General features: G+C 43.2%; 1 long non-coding RNA gene across 1 annotated transcript; it reads left to right on the plus strand.

The window, feature by feature from the left end:
• The first annotated feature begins 859 nt into the window (after positions 1–859).
• Positions 860–4,672, plus strand: LOC140913388 (uncharacterized). Its single transcript, XR_012159570.1, has 2 exons — positions 860–1,852; positions 3,762–4,672. It is a non-coding gene; the product is annotated as an uncharacterized LOC140913388 (long non-coding RNA).
• The last annotated feature ends 5,538 nt before the right edge of the window (positions 4,673–10,210 follow it).

The raw sequence follows: 10,210 nt of genomic DNA on the forward strand, positions 1-10,210 counted from the left end.
AAAAAACTAAAAAAAAAAATATTCCTAAGAGGTGGGGACCTTTTATCCCCAAAGCAGTGAGGTTGCTGAACCACTCCTTTAACAAAGAACAGGACTGCCACATCTAAAAGCCTGAGAGAAACCTAAATAAGCCCATAAGATGTAGCTCCCCTCTGAAGTGCCCCCAAGTCCCATTTTTGGTGCACGTACCCAGGACTGGATTTAGCGGAGACAACCCAGGTGCTGGGCTTGGAGGGCGCCAGGCTCGGGATGCTGTTTTTGTTGTTAGTGACAAAAGGGAATTTAAAATGTTTGAAGTAAAATGTTTCAGATATTCTGTATGTGGATTCATTTTTCACTTATCTAGAATGTTCTGGACCTTTGTAGAATATCATAGAACCTTCCAGACTTTCTGAGAACTATATTGTCCTTGAACCTCTTAGAATGTTGTCAGCAAGGCCCTCACAAATATATAAGGGGCAGGGCGTCATCAGTCAGGCAGTGAGATATAAGAATGAAGTGAGAGCCCAGCTGTGATATTGTGACCCTTGTTTCATTGTGTAACTGTGAAAGTGTACTTGTGTTTTAAGACTTGAAGGGTGTAAGTAGTGGCTAATAAAGGACGTATTTAATGAGATGCCAGAGATATCTATCAAACCCTTATCTACTCAACAATATAAAATACATATCATTACTTCTTTTGCCATGCTTAACATGTAATGTTTGAGGACAGTATAATTTCTTGACGTTAGTACATTTCATAGAATATCAGGGTTGGAAGGGACCTCAGAAGGTCATCTAGTCCAACCCCCTGCTCAAAGCAGGACCAATCCCCAATTAAATCATCCCAGCCACGGCTTTGTCAAGCCTGACCTTAAACTTCTAAGGAAGGAGATTCTACCACCTCCCTAGGTAACGCATTCCAGTGTTTCACCACCCTCCTAGTGAAAAAGTTTTTCCTAATATCCAACCTAAACCTTCCCCACTGCAACTTCAGTTACTCTTAAAATTAAAAAGTGTCTATAAGCTTAGAGGAAACAAATTTTTTGTGCATTTTTTATACGGCATGAATAAACAGAGATTTATAGATCCTAGAATGCAAATGTATTGTCTTATATGACAGGGATAAATCATGCATCAAAGTTGTGAAATGGGCTACAAATGCAATAAAAATAAGGTATTCAAAAGTTTAACAAATTTGGGGGGCACCATAGACACTCCTTGCCTGGGGCACCATTTGGTCTAGGGCCAGTCCTGCATGTTACCCATCAGAAAAAGGTACAGGGAAAATATCACATGAGGTGGGGACTGTCAATACTGTGCTTCCTGCTTGCCAGCTGTGGGGCAGAGGTGGGGGGGATTTTTCAGGTTTAGCCATAACACTGCCTCTCAGCAGTGGTCTCAAGCCCACCTCACAGCCTCTTCTTTATTTTGACCAGGTCTGCAGTCCAGTACATCTTGAGTTCTGATACTTGTAATGAATGAGCCATATTCATCCCTTTGGAAATACCTTTTAATTCCTTGGAGTTACACCAGGGATTAACTGAGCCCAGTATGTCAAAGGGGACGCAAGAGTGTATTTATCTCTTTAAAACAGAGAAGTGGGGGGTGGGGTTGTTTTCCCTTGGAGTCTGTCTAGAAGTAAACAGACAGGAGAGGGAGGGACTGGGTTGCTCCTGGGTTCTGTGCGCAAAGATAGCCCTCAGTTTAAATACATGTTTATTATAAATATTATACTGGACATATTAGGGAGACCAGACAGGATTGCATCTGGTTTGAACACTCTAAGCCTAAGGCATGGCAAAAACATAGAAGCAAAACACTCTGACGGAAGAGTCATCTGTACTCTCTAACTCAAGAAGTAAAGGGGGAAGTAAGTGAGCTTATTTCACTGCAATTTGCCACACACCGCTATGTGTTAGCGTTAAACTGGGCAAAAACCATGCTTGGTTCTGATGTGCAAAAGACCCCAATAAACTCCTCATTGTGCCTATAGAATTCCCTATTGCAGTATTGCACATTCAGCAGTTTTTTAACCTGCAATGAAGTTTGCCCAGATGTGGTCTACAACCATGGGTAATTGTTTGCTTCATCTGTTTGCTTAGCAGCGTTAAGCAAGTGTTAAAGTTTATCACAATGGTACATTAACTTGGCCTTGGTGAAGGTAAAACATAGGACAGAGGGGTCAAAATCTACCCCTCCCATCCCTAAACACATTTTCGAGCTACTTTGATTAGCTGACATTTAAGGCTTCCTTTTGGAAAAGAGAAATTGTCCCTTGTAACAAAGCGTCCACTGATAACACTGTTGGTGTCTTTTTCATCCTCCCACACATGTGGTTAATAAATATCAGCAATATGAAAAGGTTAGAAAATGATGCAATGCTTTATAGTTTAGGAACAGGCTGGTTCCCTAGTTGAAAATTGGTTTGAACATAGATCTAAGGAAGTTCAATGAGGACTCTTTGGTCCCTCAAGCATAGAGGTATTGTTAATAAATGACTATGAATTAATGAATAAGGACAACCCAGGGAATTACAGACCAGTCAGCTTATATTCAGTACCCGGAAATATAATGGCACAAATAATCAAACAATCAATTTGTAAGCACCTACAACAGTGGTGGGCAACCTGCGGGCCCATCAGGGTAATCCTCTGGCGAGCCACAGGGATGTGCTGGCTGCCACTTCCCGCAGCTCCCATTGGCCATGAACGGCGAAGCGTAGCCACTGGGAGCTGCAGGCAGCCATGCAAATGTAAACAAACTGGCCGGCAGCCCACCAGCAGATTGCCCACCACTGACCTAGAAGATAGCAAGGTGATAAATAACAGTCATCATGGATTTGTCAAGAATAAATCATGTCAAAGCAAGCTAATATCCTTCTTTGACAGGTTAACAAGCCTTGTGGATATAGGGGAAAGCAGTAGATATGATATCTCAACTGCAGTAAGGCTTTTGATAACATCTCACATGACCTTCTCATAAGCAAACTAGGGAAATATAGATGAAACTACTATAAGGTGGGTGCCCAATTAGTTGGAAAAGCATACTCAGAGAGTAGTTATCAATGGTTCACAATCAAGCTGGAAGGGTGGGGCCCTGCAGGGATTTCTCCTGCATCCAGTTCTATTCAATATCTTCATAAATTATTTGGATAATGGCATGGAGAATTCACTTATACATTTTGTGGATGATACCAAGCTGGGAGGGGTTGCAAGGACTTTGAATGACAGGATTAGAATTCAAAATGATCTTGATAAACTGGAGAAAGGGTCTGAAATAAATAGGATGAATTCAGTAAGGACAAATGTGAAGTACTACATTTAGGAGGATATCAATTGCACAAATAAAAAATGGGAAATGACTGCCTAGGAAGGTGTACTGAAGAAAAGGATTAAACTAAATATGAATCAGCAATGGAATACTGTTGCAAAAAAAAGCAAACATCATTCTGGGATGTATTAGCAGGCATGTTGTAAGCAAGATACAGGAAGTAACTCTTCCACTCTACTCAGCACTGGTAAGGCCTCAACTGGAGTACTGTGTCTGGTTCATGGACCCACACTTTGGGAAAGATGTGGACAAATTGGAGAAAGTCCAGAGGAGGGCAACAAAAATGATTAAAAGTCTAGAAAACATGACCTATGAGGACAGATTGAAAAAAATGTGTTTGTTTAGTCTGGAGAAGAGAAGATGGGGGCGGAGGTGATAACAGTCTTCAAGTATGTAAAAAGGTTGCTATAAAGAGGAGGGTGATACATTTTTCTGCTTATCCACTAAAGGAACAGGACAAGATGTAATTGTGGGACCTAGGTCTTGAACCCAGGCATGGGAGTCCCTGACAGCTGCTACATTGTGACCTCCATGAAAGGGCCATTGAAACTTGATGGGCTGAGAAGCTAGTAGGACTATAGCTTCAGTCAAGGCACCACCCACAGGAGCCCTGATTGAAAGATTGCCTGGCTCCACTGATTGGTCCAACCTGCTATTTAAGGCAAAAGGAGATACAGAAAGTTTGTTGAGCAACAAGGTGATTTCCTGTTGTGCCTGCTTCCTGCACCCACCCCTGTTCCTGATTCCTGCTCTCCTCCTGCCTCATGCCTGCCTTCACTCCTGTTCCCACTGGGCTCCTGCTCCGTGCTTGATCCTTGCATCTCTGCTGGTTCCTGCCCTTTCAGCTCACCTCCAATTATCAGTTATCGGACCTGGCTCTGGTCTCCAACATCTGCCTCTGGCTTGACCCTTGGCTCTGATATTTGGTATCTGACCTTCAGCTTCGATTTCTGGCTCTGGTAATTGGCAGTTGACTCTGGTGCTGACCCTTGGCTTCATTCCCTAACCTGGATGCCTGCTCCACCCACTGGACATGACGTCTGCTCTGGCTGCTAAGCCAGATTGCCTACATCCCAGTCCATAACAGTAATGGGCCTAAATTGCAGCAAGAGAGATTTAGGTTAGATGTTAGGAAATATCATCTTAACTGCCAGGGTAGTTAAGCACTGGAACAAGTTACCTAGGGAGGCTGTGGAATCTCTGTCATTGGAGGTTTTTAAGAACATGTTAGACAAACACTTATCAGGGATGGTCTAGCTCTAGATAATACTTAGACCAGCCTCAGTGCAGGGGGCTGAACTTGATGATAAATTGAGGTCCCTTCCAGTCCTGCATTTCTATGATTCTGTGTTTTACTAGATTATATTTGCAAAAAGAAAAGGAGTACTTGTGGCACCTTAGAGACTAACCAATCTATTTGAGCATAAGCTTTCGTGAGCTACAGCTCACAGTGAGCTCACGAAAGCTGTAGCTCACGAAAGCTTATGCTCAAATAGACTGGTTAGTCTCTAAGGTGCCACATCTATTTGAGCATAAGCTTTCGTGAGCTACAGCTTTCGTGAGCTCACTGTGAGCTGTAGCTCACGAAAGCTTATGCTCAAATAGATTGGTTAGTCTCTAAGATGCCACAAGTACTCCTTTTCTTTTTGTGAATACAGACTAACACGGCTGTTACTCTGAAACTAGATTATATTTGCATCTGTACACAAAGAGTACTCCTAAACAGTCATTAAACCAGCACCCAAACCTGACTCCCATTGACTTGGGTGGGCGTTGGATCAGGTTTATGGTGAAGAAAAAAAAAAGGATCTCACATTCAGTATCCATCAGTACATTCAAATGGAGTCTAATAGTCTTTTAACTCTTTGCTTTCTGTACTATCTTATGAGAAAAACAAGGTCTGGCATTGTTTTGTGTGATCAGTGCAGCTGAGCTGTCTGCCATGCTCTTGTGTTCCTATTTACTGCTGAGGGCAGACCTCTTCCCTTGCATAAGACCCATTTTAGCACAAGCTGCTGATGCTGTAAGTAATATGAGACTGACCTCACTAGTCATCCAGATCCACACCCTATTCAGGGAAATAACAGCGAGTACTTGATGTCTGCGAATTCCAAAACAAGAAGGATCCCTATATCCCTATTTATAATGTGCTATAATTGTCTTGAGTGAAAGCTGTGACTATCAGCAAGGGCGATACCATCGTATTAGTCTTACCCAACACTGCTTATGCAGCATCACTCTAATGTGGAGGCATAGTTGGGTGCATATATTACTGTATGAAACAAATGGGCACATACGTGAATCATATGAACTGTATTAGAGGACAGAGGTTTCCTATTTCCTGGGCAGTTTGTATTTGGCAAGGGCGTATATACACTGCTCAACTACAATAGGAATGAGCAAGTGGAGCTGATTTAGGCAAAAGCAGAAGGAAATGTTTTTTCAGCAGCAAGATTACGATAGTATTACTAGTCAAGTTGCTATAGTGTAGGGCAGGGGGAGTCAAGTATTTTTTGTCAAGGTCCAAATTTCTTAGTCAAGATATAGTCAAGGTCCAGACTCTAGAGAAAATAATAAAGATTTCAGGGTCTGTTCGAAAGGGTCTGGCAGTCCAGATTTGGCCTGTGGTCCGCCTATTGCTTACTCCTTGTGTAGGGTCTGTGAGCATTTCCATTATAATCCCATCTTTCCAAACGTATTTATAACTAGGATGTAAATAGGGCCATAGTAGGTAAAGATGATGGCCTATCTGGTCATTGAGTCCAAATGGTCAGTTAATCAAAGTTTTCTTTTAATTACTTTATACTTTTTATTGGTGAGGGGGGAAGGCATTGTGTGAAACCTGAAAAAGGCAATTTTAGGCAATTTTTTTTACATTGGGCATGATCATTTTACATACACCTTTTTGAAAAGAAAAGCAATGTGATCAAGCAACTTTCATTTTAAAATGGGTATGTACATCATACTGCTTCCCATAGAGTGCATTCTGCATATGATTCGACCAGTCTGGCTGGATAATCTCCCTCCCTAACATAGCTGTAAAACATATGTCAGGAAACAGAAAGTTTACAAAATGACTAAGTGCTCTGCATACATTTGAAGATGTTCCCTATTTTTGTTCTTATTACTTTTTCATTTTTTCTGATGCTGGCTGCCAGTGGATCTGTTGAAATAAAAAACAGCGTGAACCTCTGCTTTAATGTAAAGGGGTTGAGTAACCGTCATTAAACCTCACTTGAGCTTCAAGGTTTCAATCCATTATATATATTCCACTGAGAAACCCATTTTTCCTAAAATTGCAAATAAGAGATCCATTTACCCCACCAGAAACTTTTCATCGTCAAGTGATGATGAAATTTTTTTCCCTTTTTTGTGTAATAATATTCATAAGTTTTCCAACACTGAACCTCTTCTATTTACAATGAAACCCATCAACCCATAACATTTCAAATCAAGCTGTAATAAAGGGGGATCAGATTGTGGAAGGCTCAGTCTGTTTTGGCTTTGCCTTCTCTGGGGATTACTGAATTGATAGCTATCCTGTCTGTCTAGGGTAGCATATTTACCATAATATCTGTAACTGCTTCTAAAATCAGGATGGCTAAATCTCTTAATTTTTATTTGTAGAATTCTCCATTAAAATAGTTTTATAGAATACTCTACTTTAGCATAGTGCTTTGCCAGCTAACTGATTGTAGAGTAGACTTTCTGTGAGATATAGTCTTTTCTATCTGTGAATCATTTAGTTTTGAATTGATTATCAGGTTCTTAAGAGTAATAACATTTAAAAATTTCTCATCTGGGTCTTCTCGTGTTGCTGCATGGAAGTTTTGGTAAAGTACAGGAAAGGCTTCAACTGTTTTATTTAATGTTTTCCTGTGTTTAAAATGTTTTGGGGCATTTTCTATTCGTCTGCCACACCAGACAGAAGAAAATGAAGGGAACGGAAACAAAAAGACCTGGAAAAAAGTAGAAAACTGAATTAGACACACAGCACAAATGAACAGGAGATCAAAGACTATGCCAATCGAAAAACATACAGTCTAGTTGTTCACTAAACTGACAAATAAAAGTGAGCAACAACTCAGACATGATATTTTAATGTTGCAACAAATCAGCAGATTCCTGGCCTACCAGCGAAGGGCCTGATGTGAAGCTTATCAGTCAGTGGAAAGGCTTTGGATCAGGCCACCAAGGCCTCCATCCTGCAATCTGATCTGTGTGGATGGACCCCTGTGGCTTGAGGAGCTCCGCTGAGTTCCACAGGAATCTATATGGATGTAAACATCTGTCCATGTACATTAGATTGCAGGATCCTGGCCTAAGAAAGCAACAGGCATCCAGTTAGTTGAAAGTAGAATGAGTTTTAGTATGTAGATTTACCAAACATATGCAGTGCCCATTGGTGGCCACATGGCATACTGCAACAGCTCTTTAATTAAGGAGTCATGAACTAAAACCTGTCGGGCACAGTCCTGGCTGAGTTCCCATAGTGGATGGTCACCAGACTGTGTTAATTGGACCAAACTTTTGGATGCCACGCACATCCAAGCCAGCTGGGTCTGAGCAGAGTCTAATCACTGCTTCCAGTTGCGGGGCTCGAAAGAGGCTCTTGCAAGGTCAGATCTCTTGTCTGTCTTCCATCCTGGCACAAGGGACTCTGCAGGCTAAGTGCCGTAGGCCCCGAAGCTACTGCTGAGACCTCCAAAGGCTCTCCAGCCACTCTGCATCTTCTCCTGGAGTCCCACGTTGCTGTGGTTTATGGTTTGATCCCTTGGGGAGCTATGTGGCTTTTTAAAGCAAAGAATACAGGTGTTGCAAAGGAACTTCTTAAATATAGTCTTTACTCTTTAACAGCACAGATCCATGCAAAACAAAACCCTGAATGCAATTCCCCACTCAGAGTCCTCACCACTCCCGAGAGTCCTCAGTTTTGGTCAGTGGCACTGGGAGAAGGCAATGGTCATGGATTGGCTCCTCTTGCTCAGGGGGCATGTCACTTTGAAAATCAGCCTCTGGTACCTTTTCTGTTTTTTTCCACTGGTGATTTTCCACTCTCCAACCCCCTGTTCCCTGCTCCTTCCCTGCCCCGGCTGCTGGGAAGAGAGTTATTAAAAGTCAATAGGTCTGTTGGTAGCAACTCCCATTGTTCTACAAGGATAGAACTATTGCATGTTGATAGGCCTCTTGTTGCAGCTTTCTAGATGTAGCCTGCCCTTTGAGTGTCAAATTCCTGCTACCAAATGGAGGTTCTAATCCACAGTGGAGGTTACAGTAATAAATGCTATTCATAAAAGCAAAAAATTCAAATGCTGACACAATATATTCCCTAAACTGTCACATTCTCCACTTAAGTTCTGCCATAAGAGAGCTGTAAGGTTGACAGTTGGGGAGATTTCTCAGGGACTTTTGTTTTCAGGAAGCTTACACCAATTTGAAATATTTAATAGAAATCAAATAAAGGCCTGACTGGCCTAAACAAAACCTGCTTTGTAGCGAACTCTCCCTTAGCCTTCTGCTAACCTCTCGGTTACCAGAGAGCTTCCTGGTTGACCTGTAGGTCACTTGCTCTTGAATGAGCAGAAGGGGACTTGAGTATATGAATACATATCCTAAAATGTCAAAAGATGTGTTCTTTAGCTGATTAAGTTATGGTATGTTGTAGGGAGCCAGGGTGGCTTCCCTCCGAACCAGAGGGTAAAGAGCCACCCTCTCAGCCTGAGTGGGCGGGGCCAAACCAAGCTTACGCCAATCCGGAAGGGGAGGGGTGGGACAGGAAGTACAAAGGGCGGGGCCCTTTGCCCAGTGAGAGAAGCACCAGGGAGGGAGATGGACACAAGCTGCTCCCTCGTGATCCTCCTGCTGACCTAGGGGAGGCCCTGGGCCAGGAGGAACCTGACCGGGAGGAAGGCCTGTGGCGACCAGGACTGCCAGCCACTGAGTACCTGGAGGGGCCTGGCTGTAGCCCGGGCCAGCATGAGCCCGACACATACAGGGAGCTGGAGCTGCCAGCCGCGGAATACCTGGACAAGCTGGAGAGACCCGCTTGAGAGACCGGGTAGGAAGTAGCCCAGGGGCAGAACTGCACCGTGGGGTGGGTGTATTTGGTCAGCGGGCGCGGATGGCCCCCGGCTGACCGAGCAGCGGGACCTTCGCCTGTCAGGGCCCTGGGCTGGAACACAGTGGAGTTGGGTGGGCCTGCGTTCCCCTACCCCAGCCTTGGGTAGCAGAACTGTGCGCTACAAACCCATACCCCGCCCGAGGGGGCGGGCTGCAGGCTCGTGCCGGCACACCTTTCCCACTAATTCCCCAGCACCTGAAAGGTGTGACTAAAGCCCGCCAGTGGGACCATAGCTCTCCATCACCCCCTAGGAGCTCTGAGGACTGACTGAACCTGTCACATATGTGTACATACTCATGGACTGATAAGAAAGACCTACCAGCACTTTGACAAGGCTGCTGGTAATCTCTGATTGGCTGGTCCTAAATTCTGCTGAAAGGGCCCTGGATTATATGGCACTCCGGCAAACCAGGTTGGAAATTCTATAGCAGCTTGATTTAAAATAAAAAAATGGGGATTTTACTGAATTCAATATGAAGGTGAATTATGCAATCAATGTAGGAGTCCCAGGTATAATTCTATGTATTTTATATTGTACAGCAAGATTCAGAGACTGGACATTTATATGAATAACAAGGATATCCAAAGTTTTATAGTTAATCCTAACAAATCTTCTTGGAAGGGTGATAAAAGCCTCATGGTTCAGGGTTTAAGCCAATCTCTAACTATTAGGGATTTGAATGAAAAATTAATGTGTGGCAGATTATCCCACATCTACCTATTGTGGAGTTTCTGCACTGCCCGCTGAAGCATTTGGTGCTGGACACTGTTGGAAAC

The sequence above is a fragment of the Lepidochelys kempii genome, chromosome 6 (assembly GCF_965140285.1).
Source record: "Lepidochelys kempii isolate rLepKem1 chromosome 6, rLepKem1.hap1, whole genome shotgun sequence".
NCBI lineage: Eukaryota > Metazoa > Chordata > Testudines > Cheloniidae > Lepidochelys > Lepidochelys kempii.